We start from the raw sequence: 7763 nt of genomic DNA, 5'->3' as shown, positions 1-7763 counted from the left end.
TGAGCGAGAAGACAGACGTCCCTGTGGAGAAGGGAAGAGCCCCGGAGAGGTTTGGTACCGAGGCAGCCTGATCCGCCCGGTGCTGGCCAAATTCTCGGCATGGAAAACAGGAGGTTAAGGTGGGACAATTTTCCCCCAGCTAGGCCTTTGTCCCTTCGAGTCCTTGGGGTTTGTCTTTTTTGGTTTTCCTTTTTCTACTTCCCTCCGTCCACTGGCGAGGAGGGGGCTGCTCTGTAGCCCTCATGGTGGGAGGCCTCCCAAAGAGATGGGACAGGAAGCGTGCTCTGAGAGTGATCCTCACCGGTGACCTTGGCCATCTGGGGAACCCTCAGCCCACTGCCAGAGTCTCCACGCTGATTGGCTGAGCAGGGGGTCTCATGGCAGGGAGGAGATTCAGGACTTTGTTGTTCTCGTTTAAGGCCCAGCAAATAAGCCAGAACCAATCATCTGCTTGGTAAATTGTTCTCCTTCTTGCTGCTGATTGTCTCTGAGCCGTTCCTGGTTCTCACTGGTGTTCTTGTGCTTCTAAAACACTTGCTGAAGAATCAGTGTGAATGGTTGTTGGTCTGTAGCTCATTGCAGGTCACTTTATTCCAATCATTCAGTGTGTGAAACTCCAGACTGATCATAGAATCATAGAATATCAGGATTGGAAGGGACCTCAGGAGGTCATCTAGTCCAACTCCCTGCTCAAAGCAGGACCTATCCCCAACTAAATCATCCCAGCCAGGGCTTTGTCAAGCCTGACCTTAAAGACTTCTGAGGCAGGAGATTCAACCACCTCCCTAGGTAACGCATTCCAGTGTTTCACCACCCTCCTAGTGAAAAAGTTTTTCCTAATATCCAACCTAAACCTCCCCCACTGCAACTTAAGACCATTACTCCTCGTTCTGTCATCTGCTACCACTGAGAACAGTCTAGATCCATCCTCTTTGGACCCCCCTGGCAGGTAGTTGAAAACAGCTATCAAATCCCCCCTCCTTCTTCTCTTCCGCAGACTAAACAATCCCAGTTCCCTCATCCTGTCCTCATAAGTCATGTGTTCCAGTCCCCTAATCATTTTTGTTGCTCTCCGCTGGACTCTTTCCAATTTTTACACACCCTTCTTGTAGTGTGGGGCCCAAAACTGGACACAGTACTCCAGATGAGGCCTCACCAGTGTCGAATAGAGGGGAATAATCACGTTTCTCGATCTGCTGGCAATGCCCCTACTTATACATCCCAAAATGTCATTGGCCTTCTTGGCAACAAGGGCACACTGTTGACTCATATCCAGCTTCTAGTCCACTGTAACCCCTAGGTCCTTTTCTGCAGAACTGCTGCCTAGCCATTCAGTCCCTAGTCTGTAGCAGTGCATGGGATTCTACCGTCCTAAGTACAGGACTCTGCACTTGTCCTTGTTGAACTTCATCAGATTTCTTTTGGCCCAATCGTCTAATTTGTCTAGGGCCCTCTGTATGCTATCCCTTCCCTCCAGTGTATCTACCTCTCCTCCCAGTTTAGTGTCATCTGCAAACTTGCTGAGGGTGCAATCCATGCCATCCTCCAGATCATTAGTGAAGATATTAAACAAAACTGGCCCCAAAGTATTTGGGACATAAGACTTGTCTGGAAGAGCGCACAGGGCTAAAGTGTTTTTTGCCATAGCAGGTGACTTGTCCCAAGAATGACATCCATCCCCCTTCCAAGCAAGCCCCAAATGAGCTGTTACCTGAATTGCCCTTTACCTTGGGGTACGCCCATTTGTTAGGGTTACTCTTCTGGTGGGGGGAGATTCTGCAATTCTGTCAATGTGCTGCCTTTGTCACTTGTGTTTTCCTATGGATTGCTACTCCTTCCTTCTGCAAGTTCCCTCCCAATGGAGCTACCCTGCAGGACCTCGGTTCCCCAGGGCTGGGGTCTTCCAGCCCCCAGATGTGATGAACATGAACAGACACACAGGCACACACACATGATCATAGCATGTCAGAGAGGACTGGGTCATCAGCACTCGCAAGCTGACCCCTGATGTGTCCCGGGACTCAGTGAGCTGGATTGAACAGCGATTTAAAGCTGGTCCCCTCCTATGTCCTTGGACTCAGCTGGCTGTGCTGAGCAACACCTTAATCTGTCACCCCCATAATATAAGAACTAGGGGCCACCAAATGAAATTAATGGGCAGCAGGTTTAAAACAAATGAAAGGAAGTTCTTCTTCACTCAGCGCACAGTCAACCTGTGGAACTCCTTCCCTGAGGAGCTTGTGAAGGCTAGGACTATAACAGGGTTTAAAAGAGAACTGGATAATTTCATGGAGGTTAAGTCCATTAATGGCTATTAGCCAGGATGGGTAAGGACTGGTGTCTCTATCCTCTGTTTGTCAGAGAGTGGAGCTGGATGGCAGGAGAGAGATCACTTGATCATTACTTGTTAGGTTCACTCCCTCTGGGGCACCTGGCATTGGCCACTGTCGGTAGACAGGATACTGGGTTGGATGGACCTTTGGTCTGACCCAGTATGGCCATTCTTATGTTCTTATGTTCTTGTGTTTTCAAACAACAGGTCTTGGTTTTGTTTTGGTGTTTCTCCTACCTGACCACATTTTCATCAGCACCCTTTGGGAGCTCCCCTTCTTAGGGTGGCTAAAAATCACAACTAAAATTTTTATTTAAATTATGACATTTATATATAGGGTTTTTTTGAAAATTTACATCAAATTTCTTATCTACATATTGCTAGTTCTTCTCTTCCATTTTATGGTCTGAAATTGTCAAAGTGGATGTTTTCTACTTGTTTGTTTTTTTTTCGTTTCCTAAGTGTTAATAAGATTTTGGGTTTTATGTCGATATTTTTCTTCTAAGAAGTTTCACACTTAAAATGCTCATCTGTGCTGAAAAAGACAAGCCCAAGGCCTCATTAATATCCCCTAGTATGAGACTATACAGACGCAGAATTGAAAATCAAGAAGCCTGTGCTCTGCGCCTCCTTGGTCAAGAGCTTTGAGCTCCGCTAGTGAAAAGCGACGTGGAAGAGCGAGAGGATTTCTGGCCAGGACACTGTACTTCCACAAGTAAAGAGCTGAAATGCTTCAACCATCAGGATTTGCAGTTTGAAGTCAATAGGACTTGTGCCCTGAGCATTCTCAAAAACCCCTCTCTTAGGTGGCTAAAGGCAGGCTGAAGAGTCTAATTTTGGGCTCCACTTTTTGGAAACTTTGGCCGGTATAAAAAAATTGCTATTGTAAATTACTGAGAGTTTAAATAACTTTTTATTGTTAAAACAAAATTGTTTCACTGTTGAAGTGACAGATTTTATGCCACTACATGACAAGTTCTTAATAAAAATACACGGAGTCCCTGACGCTGCAAACGCTCACTGAACTTTAAACCACGGGACTGTTTCTATGAGTAAAGTTCTGTGTCTTTTTAAGTGTCTGCAGGATCCGGGAATTAATTTTCAATATTTGGATTTTTGCATACAGCAATTTTATAAATCATGAGACCCAGTGGCTGGGAGGTGTGGGGGCTGCGGGCTCTGGGGTGGGGCTGGGGATGAGGAGTTTGGGGTGCAGACAGGGCAGGATTAATGCAGGGGCTCTAGGGGCTTCAGCCTGGGCTAAGGGGGACTCCGCAAAAAGATCTCCAGGCTGCCAGAAGTGCAGATCTTTTGGTGGGGCCCCCTTAGCCCGGGACCCTGGACTGCGGCCACTAACGTCCCTGCGTCCAGCCCTTCCTAGCAGGGAGCAGGGTGGCGGCTTCGTGCACGGCTGTCCCTCCCGCACCGTGCTGGGCTGGAGCTGGAGCTGTGAGCGCCTGGAAGCTCCGCCCACCCGCTGCCCTCGCCTGCAGGCTCCACCCCCGCAGCTCCCATTGGCCGGGAACCACAGCCAATGGGATCTGTGGGGGCGGTGCCTGCAGGCAGACGCAGAACAGCGCAAGGAGCAACCTTCCCCCCCCTGGGGCTGCAGCCAGGGACATCCGTGCCGTGCCGGCAGCTGCAGGGTCACTCCGGGAGGAGCAGCGCAGGGCCAGGGCAGGCAAGGAGCCTGCCTCAACCCCAGTGCGCCCCCAAATGGGAGCTGCCCCAGGCAAGCACCCCGCACCTCACGCCCCAGCCCTGAGCCCCCTCCTGCACCCTAACTCCCTCCCAGACCCCCATTCCCACCCCAACCTCCTGCCCTGAGCCCCCTCCCTGACCCTAACTCCCTTTCAAACCCCACACCCCCACCCCAACCTCCTCCCCTGAGCCCCCTCCTGCACCCTAACTCTCTCCCAGACCCCCACCCCCACCCAAATCTCCTGCCCTGAGCCCCCTCCTGCACCTTAACTCTCTCCCAGACCCCCACTCCCACCCCAACCTCCTGCCCTGAGCCCCCTCCCGCACCCTAACTCCCTCCCAGACCCCACCCCACCCCAAACTCCTGCCCTGAGCCCCCTCCCGCACCCTAACTCCCTGCCAGACCCCCACCCCTACCCCAACACCCCTGCCTTGAACCCCCCCACACCCTAAGTCTCTCCCAGAGCCCCACCCCCACCCCAACCTCCTTCCTGAGACCCCTCCCACACCCTAACTCCCCCCAGACCCCACCCCACCCGAACCTCCTGCCCTGAGCCCCCTCCCACAGCCTAACTCCCTCCCAGACCCCCACCCCCACTTCCTGCCCTGAGCCCCCTCCCGCACCCTAACTCCCTCCCAGACCCCCACCCCTACCCCAACACCTCTGCCTTGAACCCCCCCACACCCTAAGTCTCTCCCAGAGCCCCACCCCCACCCCAACCTCCTTCCTGAGACCCCTCCCACACCCTAACTCCCCCCAGACCCCACCCCACCCCAACCTCCTGCCCTGAGCCCCCTCCCACATTCCAAACCCCTGATCCCCAGCCCTGCCCCAGAGCCCGCACCCCCAGTCGGCCCCCTCACCACCTTCCGCACCCACCCCCCTGCCTCAACCTGCAGCCCCTCCTGCGCTCTGAACCCTGCATTTTTCACCACAGCCTGGAGCCTGGGGACCACAGAATCGAATAGCCCTGGGCCCAAAGAGGCTGTGCGGGGCCTCAGGCCAGAGGACTCCCCCAAGCCCTCTCCCCACCAGCAGCACGGTGCTCCGGGGAGAAGGGGCTTCTCTCCCCCGCCGGGCGCTGGCAATAGGGAGCTCCAGGGCCAGGAGAGAGGCCTGTGGCAGCCCTTCATCCCCAGCTGGCTCCCCTCCCGTCTACCCCTCTCCTCTCCAGGCCCCTGCTGCGTGGCCCTTCATCGCTGGCGTGCAAGCGCACGGCTGAGAGGGAACTGAGACTCCAACCTAGAGTCCAACCTGCCTAGAGTGCTGTAGCCAGGGGGCACCGTGGTGCAGAGGCTGCCTGCGGGGTGCAGCCTGGCGTGGCAAGAGCATCTGCTTCCCTGCTCCTGAGCAGAGCCCCCCTGCTCCCCACCCCCAGGGTGTCCCTCCCAGTCTGGCTCCACGTTCTGCCCCTGCCCTCTGCCCCTGCGAGCCGGGTCTCCCTGTGATGCTGCACTCCGTATTCTTTACGGAAATGTGCTCACGAGTATGAATATGACGTAACTGGAATATGCTTTATGCAAACTGCCTCTTGTGACAGATCATTGAAAAAGTTCTCATCGACTGAATGAGTTCATCCTATTTGTATGCATGTGTCATTTCCATGTCTGAAGTTAGAAATATGAGGTATAAACATGGATTACTAATGTCGTCAGACGAAGGGAGGGCCATTAATGGTATTTCAGGAACCGGATGGCTCCAGTTAACTAGAACTAGTTGTGAATGGTTTTGTTTTCCTGTAAGCCTTCCTGCGGATGTGTGGGCTAGCCCATGAAGTATGGAGACTGGGGTCTCACAGGGACATGTGACCATGTCACCTGATACTGGAATCCATCTTAAACCAGGTACTTTTCCATAAGGAACTGGGAGGGTCAAGCTGAAATAAGGACTCCTGCCTTTTGCCAAATCTATATAAGGGGGTGAAACAGGAGGGAAGCTGCGGCCAGTCAGCAGAAAGCCCCTGCTCGCCATCCAGGATGTCTGCTGGAACTAACATAAACTAAACGGGGAAGGATTGGGACCGGACTAGAAATGCGTCCAGTCTGTGAAAAAAAGCTCATTGGAACATCTTTGAGGGTGAGATCTTTGAGGCTTTAACTCCGTCCCTAGAGCAAGTAATCTCTCAGGTTCCTTCCTCCCTATGGCCAACTCACCCATCTGAAGTGGGCCGATTAAATACTGACCCAGTTCGGATTACTATAGACAATTCCAAACCTCTGCCTTGCCTGTCTCAGTATCCTTTGAATCCTGAGGCAGAGGCTGGGATTGCTCCAGTTATATCTGCATTAAAAGAACAAGGAATTATTGTCCCTTGTTCCAGCCCCTGTAACACCCCTATCCTCCCAGTTCAAAAGGCTGATGGCAAATCGTGGCGATTTGTTCAAGACCTTCGAGCTATTAACCGTATTGTCATACCTTCTTTTCCAGTGGTTCCTAACCCTGCTACAATACCAGCGTCTATTCCTCCAAATGCAACCCACTTTACTGTTGTAGATTTGTGCTCCGCTTTCTTCTCTGTCCCAGTTCACTCTGACTCCCAGTATCTCTTTGCCTTCTCCTGCAAGGGTCAGCAATATACATGGACTACCCTTCCCCACGGGTATACAGAGAGTCCATCCTATTTTTCTCAAGCCCTAGCCAGGGATCTCGCTGATCTGTTTTTCCCATCAGGGTCCACACTGATCCAATATGTGGATGACTTACTCCTGTGCTCCCCCTCTCTGTCTGCCTCAGAAACTGATTCACTGACACTTCTCACAGCTTTAGCGAACAAGGGTCATAAGGCTTCTCGCACAAAATTGCAGCTCTGCCAAACCTCTGTCACATACCTAGGCTTCCTTCTCTCCCAGGGCTCCCGTACACTCTCTCCAGCCCGGGTACAAGCCATCCTTAGCTTTCCCCAGCCTTGGTCTCCACGCCAGGTCAGAAAATTCTTAGGCATGACAGGGTTCTGTAGGCAATGGATTCCCCAATATGCTTCTCTGGCTAAACCACTCCAAGAACTCACTCGATCCTCTGTACCTAACCCCATGCCATGGCCACTTGAAGCAAATGCTGCTTTCATCTCCCTTAAGCAGAATTTAGCCTCTGCCCCTGCCTTAGGGTTACCTAACTATGACAAGCCTTTTACCCTTTTCTGTCACGAACAATCTGCTTGTGCCCTCGGGGCTCTTACTCAGGAGCATGGTGACAGAAATCGCCCGGTGGCTTATTTTTCTGCAACCTTGGACCCTGTAGCCCAGGGTTTACCCCCTTGCCTACACGCTGTAGCTGCTGCAGTGCGCCTGGTCGAGATGTCTGAGTCCCTTGTCCTCCGCTCTCCTCTCGCTCTCATGGTTCCCATTCTGTGGAAACTCTCCTTCTGCAACGCAACACGGCTCACCTCTCCTCTGCTCGCCTCTCTAGGTATGAACTTTTGCTGCTTTCAGCCTCACATATCACTATTAAGCACTGCTCCCAGTTAAACCCTGCTACCCTCCTTCCTTTACCTAGTGATGGTGAACCCCATGACTGCCTTGCAACTGTCTCCGCTATCACTGTCCCGCGCCACGACCTTTCAGATGTACCTCTCCCTAACTCTGACCTGGTATTATTCACTGATGGGTCCTGTTATAGAACTGACCAAGGCCACCTTCTTGCATGGTATGCTGTGGTCTCTCTCTCTGAGACCATAGAAGCTGCGCCCTTACCCTCTGTGACCTCTGCCCAGGTGGCTGAACTGATTGCTCT

This window comes from Lepidochelys kempii, unplaced genomic scaffold (assembly GCF_965140265.1).
Source record: "Lepidochelys kempii isolate rLepKem1 unplaced genomic scaffold, rLepKem1.hap2 scaffold_36, whole genome shotgun sequence".
Taxonomy (NCBI): Eukaryota; Metazoa; Chordata; order Testudines; family Cheloniidae; genus Lepidochelys; species Lepidochelys kempii.
The sequence above is the reverse complement of the archived record's forward strand: the minus strand, read 5'-3'. Positions refer to the sequence as shown.